The 15,657-nt window shown below is 38.3% G+C and overlaps 1 protein-coding gene across 13 annotated transcripts in view; it reads right to left on the bottom strand.

Annotated features, from left to right (window-relative positions):
- The window catches only part of ATP2B2 (ATPase plasma membrane Ca2+ transporting 2), a 384,163-nt gene that overhangs the window by 316,659 nt on the left and 51,847 nt on the right, over positions 1-15,657 (bottom strand). For 9 of the 13 annotated variants that reach the window (XM_056866987.1, XM_056866984.1, XM_056866982.1 and 6 more), the window contains exon 1: positions 13,454-13,592. The exons of 1 other annotated variant lie outside the window; for it this stretch is intronic. The gene's annotated coding sequence lies outside the window, so the exon portion shown is untranslated. Of the gene's footprint in view, positions 1-13,453; positions 13,596-15,657 lie in introns of those variants that run through there. 3 more of the 13 variants (XR_008933969.1, XM_056866983.1, XM_056866986.1) reach the window with 3 other exon arrangements.

Consider the following 15,657-nt stretch of genomic DNA (forward strand, 5'->3'; position numbering starts at 1 on the left):
AATGCTTACGGGCAGAAAATCAGCATCTGTAGTGAAATAAGAATCCTATGTCCCTGTTCAGCCCTGGGGGGTTCCATTGTCCTGAATTTGTGAATGAACTCAGGTTCAGCAATCTTGCTTATATCAGCAATTTACTGTAGCTCTATCTCCATCTTGTACTAATATGTGAATTGTTTACCAGATTTTTACTGTAATGAAGTCTGACATTTTCAAACTGAACAACTAATAGGCTTTTACAACTTTAATCCTGTTTACAAGGATGTGTCAAAACTGCACTTGACAATTATCAAACTAGCTTTATTCGAGTATAAATTTGCTTAACACACAAGCACTTAGAACCATGGTTGTAAATGCAGATTGCATTATTCTAAAACGCAGTGTGCATTTTTCTAAATTGCAGTGAGCATTTTGAATATGGGTTTTTATGGCAACTTGACTCATCCTCAAACTAGCTTTATTCGAGTATAATTTTGCTTAACACACAAGCACATAGAACCATGGTTGTAAATGCAGATTGTGTTTTTCTAAAATGCAGCGTGCATTTTGAATATGGGTTTTTATGGCAACTTGACTAAGGGATGAAACAGGTACTTTACACATCGATGGAGGGGGTGAGTGTGTTCTACATTCTGTTTGGCAGTTTCTCATTCCTACTTCTGCATGGATGACAGCCTGATAGCTTGGCCTGCAATAAGAAACTTAAATTTTACTTCATGGACATTTGTTTAGAAAACAGGGAATGGCCTCCAGAGAGTCCTGGGCCCATACTCAAGCACCACTGTGCATAGGCCCTGACTTGCCCAACTTATTGTTCTGACTTCATTTGCTCCGGCTGAACACACAGGTTATCTTGAATGTTTCCCTGAATATCAGATTCTCAATTTACACAAGGGCCTGAAATCAAAAGAGAGGCTACCAGAACCCCAGAACGTTCAGAAAACTCCTCATGTGAGATTTTACATCACAGCCAAGAATTTTAGTACCCTTTAGAACATATTTGTGGGCTATACATGTAAAGAGAAGGTGACATGTCTTCATAGAAAGACCGAAAGACAAGATCAGCCCAGGGAAAATCTCAGGTAATTTGTTTGCATGTTCTACCAAACTGGTTTGTGAAGTTTATTAAGGAGTACTGTTTTTGTGGGGGGGAGGGGGTGTATGGCATAGCAATAGAGGTGAGAGAACTAGGAAGCTGTGAAGTTCACATATCTGAGAAGAAGGCTCACTGATTTTAGTGCAGGAGACCAGGTGGAAACCATTAGGAATCTAGCCAACCCAGGAGGAACCGGGAAGAGCTGGTGAGAAAGAAAGAGAGAGAAATGGCAGTAAAGGTAAACAGAGCGACAGTTAAAGACTTTTGTGAGTCATGCCTGCAGCCAAAGCTGTGAAATACTCTCTTGTATATGGGCTGGATGAGTGCTTTCCCTACTGGAAACAATTAGCTATTTATATTGTGGTAATTGAAGTCCTGTATGTTTGCACTTAATAACCCCTTCATTCCTCTTCTCCTGTGGCTTGCCTTGATTAAATGGCAAGACTGAAATAAAAGAAAGTACTATTTTATGCTAATGCCTGCTAGCCAGACACCTTAAAATTGGTGGCACCTAAGAAAAACACTTTCATTTACTTCATTTATACTTTACCTTTCTTCCCAATGGGTACCCAAAGCAGCTTATATCATTCTACCCTTCTCAATTTTATCCTCACCACACCGTGAGAGAGGTTAGGCTGAAAGTGCGTGACTAGCCCAAGCTGATCCCACAAGCTACCATGGAAGAGTGGGGATTTGAACCTGAGTCTCCCAGATCATTGTCCAAAATTATATCCACTCTACCATATTGGCTCTTATTTCCTATCTAGACTAGAAACTAGACTACTGTAATATACTGTAATCCCCTCAAAATCAACTCAGAAACTCCAGCTGGTCCAGAATGCCATGGCTCAACTATTAGCTGGAGCTAGATGGAACATGCATATTACTCCCATTCTGCAGACACTTCATTGGCTGCCCATTTGTTACCAAGCTCAATTTAAGGTATTGGCTATCACATACAAACCCCTTTATGGCTCTGGCCCCTCTTATTTGCTGGGCCACCTCTCTCCCTATGTTCCGCCAACTTCACTCATGTCAGCAGGGGCTTCTGCAGGTGCCAAACTGCAAATGGGCAAAATCAACAAGTGCCCGTACATGTACTTTCTCTGTTGTGGCTCCTGCCCAAGGAGGTCAGGAAAAGCTACTACTCTCCTGGCCTTCCACTCAGGATGTAAAACTGAACTATTCAAGAGGGCTTTTCTGCGAAGGTAACAGGGTTGCACTGTACAAAATGGTTCACAAACTTACCTGGATAAATGATTGGAACTCTGGTCTATACTGCTGTGTATAGCTTATTGTAGTAGGATCCTACAAGTTTACATAGGAATGTCAAATATAGCATGAGAAGAAGAGAAAGCAGGGACACAAGACAGGAAGCAGAGAGAAGAGACCCCGCTGGACCCTAAGCAGGAACATAGAGCAACTTTGCACATTCATGTGTTTTGCTTATTATGCCATTGATTGCAATGTTCTTCCTTTACTTGGACCAGGAGCTATTTTCCACCTTACAGCACCAGCCAAAAATCAGCCAATAGGAGACTTAACAATGAACATTTTTATCATGTTGCACACATCATTCCACAAGAAAACTAATATTTTTCTGCTGTCATTGCTTATTCTCTTGGTCTTAATTTCTTTTTTAAATTATTTATTTGCAGATTTCTCCCAATATAAAACCCATGTAAAAATAAAACCCTGCAAATGAAAAAAATCCTGCATAGTAGTACACAAGGAATAAAAAATAACAACCAACCATATCAATTAATTCATTTAGCAGAAATTTGCATTAATGATTGTCAACAGCCACTTGCTTAGTAGCCTTTGGCAAGTTAGAATTGGCTCCTGGTGTTGAGGACAAGAAGCTTATGGAAGTCTGGAAAGAGCTGGGTTCTGCTTTTCCTCCAGATTGTTAATATGCCACAAATAATGAACATGTGAGAAGACATTTGTTTCCAAGGCTAATGTTTTCAAATCTAGCAACCAGGCTTTGAAATACAAATTACTTTGTTAAAAGCCAGTAAAGAGAGACTGCTACAGAATAATATCATATCAATGTTCAATTTATCTAAGTAAAAGCATACTATAATACAAAGAAGATACTCATAAGTATTCAGAGATGAAACCTAATTGATTAACATAGTTGATGTCTAAGCAAACTGTACCTTCAGAATCACTTACTTTCAACAATACTCCTCATATTCAGGAAACAAATGCTGATGAATAGCTCATTATTAGATTCATTATTAGACATGTAGACACACTATAACATATTGAAAGCTATATAGCACAGTAACTGCATAGCACAGTGGCACAGCCGCTGATTTCAACAGACTTTTGGAGAGTGTAGCTCTGCTTAGGATGGCACTGTTAAAAGCCTAAGTTATGCATTAGGAAGCCCCTGGCTCCTGATTGGCTATGAATTCACTCGAGTCCTTAGGCAAACCACTCTCTTGGCTAGGGTTGCCAACCTCACAGTGGTAGCTGGAGATCTCTCACTATTACAACTGATCTCCAGGCAAAAGAGATCCGTTCACCTGGAGAAAATGGTTGCTTTGGAAGGTGGAATCTATGGCATTATACGCCTTTGAAGTCCCTCCCCTCTCCAAACCCCACCCTCCTCAGGCCCCATCCCCAAAATCTCCAGGAATTTCCAACTCGGAGCTGGCAACCCTTCTCTTGGCCTCAGTCTCCCTAATTGAACATGAAGATAATAATAATGCTGAACTATAATTCAAAGTTGTTGTTTAGAGTATAATAACGTGTGAATTACACTGAACATTCAAAGGCACTATATAAATATGAAGTATCACTACGTACTATGAAATAATCTCCAAAACTGGCAACCTCAAAATAGGGTAAACAAAGCCAGTTTAAATATATAAACCTGCAGAATAAAGGCTACCTTTTCTATACTGTATGCAAAAGTAAATGAAAACTGTTGTTACTTCTCAATAACTACATGTGAATAATTTGTGCATGAAGAGTATCGTAAGAGTTTCTTTCTCAATATTTTATGTTTCCTTTGCTAGCTTTGTATGGAACAATCCAATCCAACCCAGAAGTCAATATGCTTAAATTCACTGAAATCCACAGACATGTATTTACATTTTGTTTAAGATTGAGGTCCATATCTTTTCTTAGTTGTATTAACCACAGTTTAAGACTTATTTGTAAACTTAGCTCTGGGAAGAATTCTTCACTCAAAATCTTTCTTAAAATATGCTACAAACAATTTTAAGATTTATAAATTTTAATATGTATTTCAGGATCAATATTTGGACTCTGGTTGTAACGTGAGCCTTTAAAATTCAATACTAACATAAATTTTAGAATGATTAAAGATCCAGTCACTGTTGAGGCTAATCCTCCAATGAATTTTGACAAATTCTATGAAGATGATTTTTTACATATTAAGAATCTAAATTAATGCTAGATTAAAGCTATGGAAGGAATACAGAAAGAAAACTGAGAATGCACAGACGCGAAATGCTTTTTTTATTGCTATACTCTGTAAAATCTGACACTGAGGATGGTCTATATTTACCTGATAATTCATAAAGATCTAAAATAATGAACTGCCAAACTTGTAACAAAAATGCAACATCATTAAAATCAGCTTCCTTATCAGATAGCTACGGGGCTTCCAATGGGAAACTAATTTTTAAAAAGGATCCTGGGGGAATCTGGACAATTATAGACCTATCAACATAATGGCTATTCCAGGTAAATTGGCAGATAGAATTATAAAAACTAGAATTGTTAAACAGAAAAAAAAACACCTTGTTGAGTACAAATAGGCATGGCTTTTGTAAAACGTTTGTAAAACTTCAGAATTCTTTGAATACCCCATAGATAAGGATGATATGGCCATCTCTGGGTTGGATCCTATGTCCCCATTTCACTATTGGCACATCTTTCCTCCTGTGCAAGGATCCTGGTGGTAAAAGAGCTTTTTCTGTTGAAAAAGACTCCCTGCAACAAAGGGAGGCTACACTGTAGGATTTAACATATTCTGTTTCTGCACCTCCAGAAAAGTAGTGACCAAAACCCTCTCCCGAGATTCCTGAGTGCTTTTAGCAGTCTTGGTATAAAAGAACATAAGCATCCTCTTATGCATTTGTAACTAGTTAAAGAATGGAAAGCGTAAGGCATGAATAAATGGACAGTTCTCAAAACGGATAAAGTAACCAGTGGAGTCTTGCAAGCGTCTATATTGCAACTCATACAATTTAAAATTCACAAATTATTTGGACTAAGAAATTAAAGAACTAAGTGAATACAGTGACCTTCTGCTTGCCTTATTTTCTTCTCTTATTTAGATTTTTAAGAGAAAATTATCATAATGATGACACAAAATCTAATTTTCACTCTTTAAAATTATGAAGAGAGAAAAAGATAGACAGACATGGGAAGCCAAACCCATAGATTGATTTACCAGGGACGATCATAATTTGGCCTATAAAAATTAAATATTCATCCTCCACTGGTACATATGGAAAAAATGTCCACTTGCCATTGTGACCAAAGCCATGATGGTCTATGAATCCTGTCACCAAAGTGGCAGGTACAGTAGAAGCTGCATTGCCCGTTTTCAGTCTGTAACACAGCACAGCTGTTCTACACTTATAAGGGGGGAAAAAGCTGACAAAGCAAGTGTCAATGACTGCTGCCGTGCCAGTTCTTGGGCAGGAATTAAATCTCATCCACAGCAATTATCCTATCTGTTCTGGTTTAGCTCCAGTGGAAGGACACTGCATTCAGGAGGGGGGGAATCAGCTTAGGAGTTGGCGTGACCTCTGCACTGGCGTTAGTGCCACTTGCGGCATGAAAATGGGCACTAAAGCCAGCACAGGGAGACTTATGCTGGTGCTGAAGAGCCATGCAGCAGCGTGAGGCAAGGGTGCCGGCAGAGCCTCACTGGCAGTATCTCTCCAGCGCAGGGGCTCACAATGACACCAAAGGGGATATTCTTGGGAAGGGGCTGGACTTTAGTCAGCTCCCTGAGCCCATTCTCTTTGGGAACACCCCCGTTCCCAAATAGTGTAGCCCAGTGGAACTCTATGGAGGAGTTTCACAGGGCTTCAGGAAAATCTGTTTTTTTAATGCCGCCATCCCTCTGCAAGCCACTCAGGAGAGGCACAGCTGTGCCATCTCTGGGCACCCTACAACTACCACCACCCTTCAGGACTGGACTGTTAATCCCATAAATAACATATGCAACGCCAAAGAAGATGTAAAATAGCCCCTCAATTTGGAATCCGAGAAGTTAGGTTTCCTAAATACTATTAATTCCTTACACACAACTGTACTCAGCACCACCAAACCATTGTTGTTTAAAGTCTGAAACATATGGACATGTAGACAGAATGAGTGAGGTTGCCAAATGTGCAGATGACATTTAATACGATAAAAACTCCATCACACTATTATGAGCTTCAAAAGGATATCACCAAGCTGAATGAACGGACAAGAAGGTGGCAAATTAGATGCACTATATATGTGTGAAGTGAAGCATATTAAGGGAAAGAATCACAGTTTCATATGTATATTGGTAGTATATCAATTTTCCAAGATTCTCCAGGAAAGAGAACCTAGGATCTCGGTGGATAGCTCATCAACAGGAGCAAAGTGTACATTATATAGGAGATTCTTGACTGGATCTCTTGCTGTCAGCAGGATTGGGATCAGGGATGAGATGCTGAAGGAGGGGTTAACCCTTTCATTCATATATGTTTTCACTAATAAAACCCTCCCCCTCACAGTCTGCAATTAATACCAACAGAGAAAAGATATGTTCATTTTGCCTGTCTTTTCCCCTATTGGATCGAATAGCAGCTTACAGGAGATTTACAAAGAAAACAGCAGAGGGTGAAAAGATTAAACTCCCCCTTTCCACAACTCCAATCCAAATCACCCCTTAATACCCCCATAGCAGTCTTTTAAGGCTAAACTACAAGGCAAAAGATCCCATCACAACCTCTAATGGAATATATAGTTTGTCCTTTTGAGTGCTGTGGTGGTAAAAAAGGCAATTTCCCTGTTAGAAGAATTATTGGGGATAGGACTGAGAATAAAATGTCCAATGTTACAATGCCACTATATAAAACCAAGGTTCAGTTGAATTTGAAATAGTGTGTTAATAGTTCTAGTAGCCCTATTTCAGAACATTACAGGAATGTAATGTATTGAAGGAAAATAAAAACAAATGTTCAATGGGAGGATTAGTTTTCTCTAACAGGGAAGACTCTTAGCAAGGAGGCTTTTATTTTAGCAAAAAAGATGACTAATCAGAGAAATGACGAGAGCTTATAAAATTATTCAAAATATGAAGAAAATGGATAGAAATAATTTTTTCTTCCTGTCTCATGACAGTATAACTAGGGGGTCCCCCAATGAAATAGACTGGCAGCAGAATCAGAACAGGAAAAATAACTGCTTCACACAACACATAATTAACTGAAGGAATTTTCTACTACAAGATGTGTTGATGGCCATTAGCTTAGGCAGCTTTAAAAAGAGATTAGACATATATGAAGAGACGAGAAACCATGATAGCTAAATGAATCATCTGTGTTCCGAAGCAGTGTACCTCTGAGTGCTACTGGAGGACAAACCACGCCTCCACAAACTGCTTGCAGAATCCTGGGGAAAGGTTGGGTCACTGGAAAGAGGATGACGGGGATTTGTAGAACCTTGATCTGATCCAACAGGGCTCTTTTTATGGTGCTAGAATCTAGGGTCTTAAGGGGGGCACAAATCTACCTCTTCTGAGTTGCAAATTTTGGCAGATATCTAGAGTATATGAGGTTGAAATATAACGCCTTAAACATTTTAGAAACTCCAGACAAAGGTAAAAACTCTACACAGAAAGAGCCAGAGTTCCCTTCTCACTATACTGCTGTACTATACATTTTCATATATTCCTTTTTTTGCACACTTACACAGATTTTAGATTGCTGTTCAACTAATGGTAGTTAAAATTGTATATATAAAACAGATGTAAGTTCATTTACATATACATATTAGAAGAATCCATTCACTCAGACCTTAATATATATCCAATAATTTAAGCTGCAGTTTGGTACCAGCAAGATAATGCAGTACTGGCCATGTGGCAAGATATGCACGAATGAGGTCTTCTACTATGCAAAATGATTCCCCCTCCTCAATCTCCTATCCTTACAGCAATCCTTTGAGGTATGTTAAGCTGAGAAAAAATTATTGGCACAAAGTAATGTACAGAGCTTCATGGATGAATGGGGATATCAACATGGGGACCCGCAGCTTAAAGCAAAAACCCCACTTACCCACCCACAACTAGTGCAGCACACTGGCTCTTCTGTAGCACTGCAAGGCAACCCAGGATACTTGAGAAATTAAACTTTAACTGTACAATGATCTTGTTAGCTTTAGGCTAACTAAACTGGGGGAGGTTCACTATGAATAAAAAGGAAGCAATAATTATGTCAGTTTACTCTAATGATAAATCAAGACTGTGCAGCTTTATGTTATAGTATTAAATGGAACAGAAATGCTAATTTTATCCCCATAGCACATCCTGCTGGTCCAGAGCAATACATTCAATGAAGTTGCTCAGTTTATTTTTGAATTTATTGTGTGCTGGCAATAGGCATAGGCTCATCATCTTTACTATGATTCCTTGAGCTTATCCACACTTCCAGTGTCAGACAATGAACTAACAAATATAAGAAGAATCTTCCTTCTTCCGCAGGACCCAATAATTCAGCAGGTAACAGTTACCCACAGACCAGAAGTCAACTAATGCAGTTGCAGTTTAAGGTAAAAAGTACTGTATTTAGGTACAGACAACTGGAGCTCCCATTTCAAAAAAGGAGTAGCTGGCAAGGGTTTTCTGTGAATCAAAAGCAATTTTTGTATACGTAAAATATAGAATTAAAAAAAATAGATTTAGGCTTTTTTAAATTTTAGATTTAGGCTGAAATTCTATTCTATAATATTATACAACACCAGTGTTAAATTATGAGGCCTTAAGATGGCTCTAATATTCAGAAGGAACAAGGACACTGTGAACTGAAAACACCAGGATCCAGAAATTGGTATTTATAGATATGGGTCACCTGTTCATATTCCTCAATTAATTAATTCACAATTATGGCCTGCCTGTCTCGCTGAGCAGATAGCACAAGATATTCAACAATATATCCTGAACACTTTTACCTTGAAAACCTAACAATGAAATTGTGTCTTATTCAGAGACTGTCAGTTGGTGCCTCCTCCTATCTTAAAAGTAAGCCCCACCTTAGCCCCAAGTAGTACAACAACCATCACTGTTCGCAATATGGCAACCTTCCTAAGAAAATCCTTTTTAAAAAGTGTGCCATCTGCTTCTGAAATAAGGTTTTTCAGAAAGGCGCTGAACCCTACTTGCTCTTTTTCCAGAACTTTTACCCTGTATTATGACCTGCGTTTGATATTGAATTAATCTCAATATCTGGCCAATGTGACTGTCATGCCGTGTAAACAAGCATCGTTCCCCATAACGATTCTATTGAAAATACAACGTATTTACCTGTCTGAAATACCAACTGATTAATGCTTTGACAGTAAATGCAGAATAAAATTCAGGGTGAATAAATGGGCCAATGAGCAATACCGTTTTATGGCTGTGCCCTTATGTCATCCTAAAACATGCTGACAAATCTATCCCCTATACTTACTATTCCTTATATAATGGGGGAACATCTTATTTATGTTTATTTTAATAATTCTGCGTCCACTTTTAAGTTTTTATTCTGATGAACACAGAATTCATTTTCTAAACATGGTTTTTCTTAAAAAATGCAAACTCTTCATACCCAAATGAAAAATGTCATCCTGCTACATCCACAGAATAGATACTTCTCTGTGTACTATGGAATAAACTAAGTAAATATTTTAACAGTGTTCCTTGTGTCAACTAATAATTAAATAGCAGTTAACCCTTATCTAGCATTTTAGAGTGATAATTTTTACAGTGAAAATTATAATAAATTCCAAGCAAATACTCTACTATATATACGCTAGCACAATTTAAACAGATATTTCAGTGCTTCATTTCCATCATCTCAGAAACCCCTTCAACAGGAAAGTTAAGAATTATTGTTCCTAAAATACAAACAGGAGACCAAGGCTGAGATCAATGTGGCTTGCTAAGGCCATCTAGTGAATTCACAGCAGAGGTAAGACTGGACCAGGGTCTTTTCTCCATTTTTCGGTGCATGTTCTTAGCCACTAAGCCGCACCTACTAACATTCACATAGCATAGTAACCTGTATGCACTAATTAGAGCACAGGGACTGCACTTAACTTTGTCATTGAAGCCTACATTTGCAGATAATTAAGAACATCTTCCTAAAATAATTGTTGCCGGGCTGTGTCCATGTTTTACTCAAAAGTAATTTCACCAAAGTTCAACTGGGCTTACTTTTAGAGAACTGAACTTGTGCAACCCAATACCAAGTAAGACCCACTGAGTTCCATGAGATTTACTCCTATTGTAACTATCCACAGGATTGCAGTGTTAGTTTTCTGTAGTTTTCCTCTAGGATTTTCCCCCTCCATAAAAGGACTGAAAAGAAATGAGTTTAGCAACTAGTCATTTTCAGCCTGCTTTTTCTTTTCAATGCCTTGGCAATCATGATGCAGCTGTAATTAACATGTTTGCCTGTTCTCAAAAGAGAATCTGCGAAACCTCCATCCATTGCTTAAGAAGGCACTCCTTGCCAGTTAAAGATAAAAGCAGAGATTATGCAACTTTCACTGCAAGGTACCATGGTAGGGTTAATCAGATGTCACCTTGTCTTTGAGCACTGGCAGAAAGCTAGGTATGGGCAAATGTATTTAGATTTAGTAAAGGGTATCTTTGTCCCATTTTACTTAACACACAAATGTCAGGTCCTGGGTTTTTACTGCAGCGTAATGAGCCTTACACCAAGGTTGGAATGTACTTGCAAGGTCACATCTTCTTAATAACGTCCCATCAGACTTGGAAATAATTATATCCATTCCCAGAGTAAGAGCCACTTAGAATTACAAGCTTAAAGACAAAGCTGAAGGAAAATGAGGTAGATGGTTTTGGTAGGAAAAAATGTCAAAAGAGGTGATAACAACCGGAGAGGAGCTTTAGGGAGAAGTAAATCCTGCCATAATTTGGCAGTATAAAATCACAACATATATTAAGGTGTCAAAAAATGTTTTTTAGGTGATTGGGGGGAGAACTCACATTTCTAAATATCTTTCTAGAGATATGTTGAATTTGGGACAAATGCACTACTAAAATGATTATTTTCCTCTGCAGGTGCTCTTAAAAGCACCAGTGTGCTACATCTTACCAAGCCTTTGCTCACCTTAATGGAAAAAATGAAATTACATTCAAACACTACACTAATATTCATGCATCAAACATATTCTGTAATATACATACACATAAGCTACAGAAGATGCCAATCATTTTCCATTCATGTAGAAGGGGGGAATGACTCTCTCTCTTATGGAAATGTAAGTATATTTAACTGTGATGTGCTGGGTCAACATCAATTCTCCACAGGAATACAGGCACAAAGAAAAATATAATGATGCTGCATTACTATAAATAACCTCCCTGCAACCCTGAGGTTCTTGTGATATTTGCAATCCCTGTTTGTTTTACCAGCACTTCGGGGCAAAGCTGCAACACTTTCTTTGCAGGTAGCTATTCAGACCAAAATGAGAGGAATGTGAACAAAGTGAAAACTGAATGCGATCAAACACCAGCTGGATACCCAAGTATTCACAAGCTAGGTGGGAGAGGTGCATATGTATGCATATGGATGTCTTTTTGCCCATAAAATGCTGGCCCCAGTAACCACATGAAACACAGAAATGTGGATATTCAAAAGCATATGTATACGCTCTCTGTTCAACACTCGCAGAATGACCATTATTAGATTATACAGTCTCTCATCTTGCACATATTCACCATTGTGCAAATATTTTCTAGAAGGAAAGGAACAGTGTTACACATATAAGCACCTCTGGTATCGTTCAGCATCCTAATCACTATAATGCTGACTTTAGCCTTTAATATCATAAGTAAGGGCATGTAATCAAAAGGTCAAATTTATGATAAGCCTTTGCTGTCATACAGCTTTTGAATTCATGCATGTGTCTGCTATGCACGAGAAGATCCAGTTCTATCACAAAATAATGAGTACTTATTTTCCCTCCTAAGTCATCTTCATTACCCAATCTTTTCTAGAAGGTGAGGCGCTAAGCATCAGATGCTAGTTCTTCAGTGGTTTCAGGACCACCTAAAGTAATCATCCCATTAAATCCAAGATAGTGATGTACAAAGTAAAAGAAACTGGCTAAGTTTGCACAGGTCAACTAAGTCATAAAATCAGAAAGAGTCAGTGACTGCTCCAATCAGGCACATGATGTGTCACTTCTCAAACCAGAGATCAAATCGCTAGGCTCTCTCTTTACATAATGGGAAAAACCTCCTCTGCTCTTGTGATGTTTGTTAAATCAATACATTGTGCAGGAAACACAGAAAGCTTTACCATAAAGCATTCCCCAGCACACTTCACTTGGCAACTTCCAGCTTATTTGCAATAGTAGGAACTATTTCATGGTACTTTAGAAAACAGTTTGATACAGGAAGCATTATGACACACTTAAAAAAAAAAAAAAACAGCAGGGCATTATAACTCACAAAGATTCAACGATTTTATAGGTCAGCACTGCCCTGACTTTGAAACTAGCCGGTAAATGTGTAAGAAATTAATCCAGGCTTATTTCTTAATAAAATGCACACAATCTTTATGCAATATGTATTTGACATTATTTAAATCTCCAACTTATACTGGAAAGGTCTATATAGGTATTTGCAGCATCTTTTTTTGCAGGTTGTGCATACTTTACAAAAAATAAACTCTACATCTGATTTAACAATAGCAATTAAAAAAAACAGTTATCACCTACATTTTCTCAGAACAAAAAATAAAATCTGGTTTACACAAAACAATTATTGCTGTGACTTTCAGAGAGCACTGGAAATCACCAGTTTCTAAAAAACCTCAGTAGTCTGCCTCTGATTGCAATAGCAACCTTTAAGCGGTATAGTTTCTTCCTCTGAAATATATTACACAGAAGTTGCGTTGCCTTTCCACAGACACATGAACTAAAAGATAATGCATCACTCAGACCTCCAAATCCCCAACACCATTTCCTCCTCAGTTTCTGCCTTTATGAGATGCAAAATTTTTCAAACAAACAATCTCAAATGAGAAAAGGGGGGGGGGATGCTGTCTTTAACTATCCCTGTCTCTAGATCTTCATGTTTTGAATGCAGCTACTTACTTGGCTAAGATATCATCACAAATCCAACATTATTTCAATTCCCCCACCGGAGTAATCACTGGTCGGCATCTGTAAGGGATTGATAAACTGAGCTACATTACAGGAGTCCTTCTGCAGACTGTACCATCCCGGCCGAGCAGGTGGGGGGAAGGAGCGGAGATTTCCGAGCGAGCATCTTGCTGGAGGAGACCGAGCAAGCCCAGGGAAAGGTTTAGGGCTTGCTGTTGCAGAAAGCCGGAGGAGGAACCCGGGCAGCGGCCGTGGCGCGGCAAGAAAGGCTTTCTCCTGCGAGGAAAGTGGACTGAACCACCATGTTGGTGTTGGTGGTTTTAATACTTCCCTTGGGATAATGACAAAAAAAAAAAAAAAACGGGAGATGGCAAACTACCAGGAATATGCCACTTATGGGAGAAACCTTCAAGGACAAGGGCTGTCAAGTTCTATCACTATCATGGGAGAAGGGGGGGGGAGGAATGTGCGTTGATGGAAGGGATGGGAGGGAGGGAAGAGGGAGGGAAGGGGAGAAGCCAATTCAGTACTGCATCTCTACAGAAGTGATACCTAGACTGCAGAGGCTCTTGACCTCAGTCTGTACTGTGAATCTGTATTGTGCATTAAACAGATTTCTTTCCTCTCTTTTTTTTTTCTTCATTCCACGTGTCACCTCGTTTTGCTAAGGGAAAAAACATTTAATTTACAAAACCCAACATTTTCATAACCAAATATATCTCACAGTGTGTGTCTGTGCGTGTACATGCTTTATGTTCCCACTCCATGAGGCAAAAGCTGCATGATTTTGTCTATGTTGTTTGTTAGCTATGAGTGCGTTTCGCACCATCCTTAGAGAAAAGATTTATAAGAAAAGGATGTGCAGCCAGAACATTTCTGATTACTATGTTGTCCTACCCAGCAAAAGCAATCATACATATTTTTTTTAAATGTCGTATGGTTATGGCACACTTCATCAAAACACAGTATGTAAAATATTAATTGGACCCTTCTTGATGGTAAGTTATTAGTTTTGTCTGACTTGTTTGCTGCAATGCATTTCTATACAAGTATTTCAGCTGCTATCTGGTATTGACCAAATCTCAAGAACTTGTCTAGAGAACTCTTATTTAAAATTGGGAGAGTGGAAAGGTGATGATTTCCTTTATGTCAACTTAAATTTAAACCATGTCTTATTTATGTTCTAGGCATACTAAACTTGTTAGTGAGTCACATTGTGATACAGTAAGACATGTAAATATCTTATTTTCCATGTGCTGATAGCATGAGTGAATACTTAAACTGCAGGTAACATTAAGCCATTTATATTTTTGTGGTATTTTAGAGAGTTTTAAGCCCCCCTGGCACTTCCAGGTTTAGAATCAAGAAAACAAAACAAGTTTTGAAATAAGTCAATACAAGAAGCTTGTGCCTTTAAGCATGTAAAATATTACTACAATCCAAGTCTGAAGTTTCTTATTGACAGCAGTGATTCGTGACCCTGCTGCATCTTGGACAGAGCAGGCAATTGCTACCAAACACACCTCCCTGAGCCCAAGTAGGACTAGCTGTACGGATGCTCTGTCATCCTTGCTTACTTGCTGCTCAGAATATCAATTCAGTCAGTTAAACCAAAGTCTGCACTGCAGTGCACCAAAATGGAAGCTTTAAAAAAAATAATAAAAAGCTTAACATCTCTGATGAGGGAATTTCACACCTTTGCCAGTCAGTTAAAAGGGGGAGGCAAGACTGTAAATGCAGATTTTTTTAAAAAGAGTGAATACTGCGTTTATAAATAGAAAACTCAATGAACACATGCTTGTTGTGACATCATATGCACTGACATTGTACTGTTTGAACTATATCATATATGTTGTCCCTGCTAAAAAAATATTTCATTGTGACAGCGAATGATAACACTCAGCCTATAGATTAATGCTTTAAATTAAAAGCAAATAAAAAAACAATAACAATTGTGGAGGAGGTCAAAATTTGAAACTACCAGTTACCTCAGCTGCTGTGCTACATTACAAATGTGGGTGTGTAGCTTTTCCCTTCCACTAAATGCCCGAGTATAATGTTCATGCTACATCACTGTCGTAAATCTGCTCTACGCACATGTTAATATGATAATAAACAAGATACATTAAATGTTTAAATTATTTTCTGAATGTCAGAAGAAAGTCTGGTTAGTTCTCATTTAATTTTCAAAAATT

This window comes from Euleptes europaea, chromosome 1, assembly GCF_029931775.1.
Source record: "Euleptes europaea isolate rEulEur1 chromosome 1, rEulEur1.hap1, whole genome shotgun sequence".
NCBI classification, from domain to species: Eukaryota; Metazoa; Chordata; class Lepidosauria; order Squamata; family Sphaerodactylidae; genus Euleptes; species Euleptes europaea.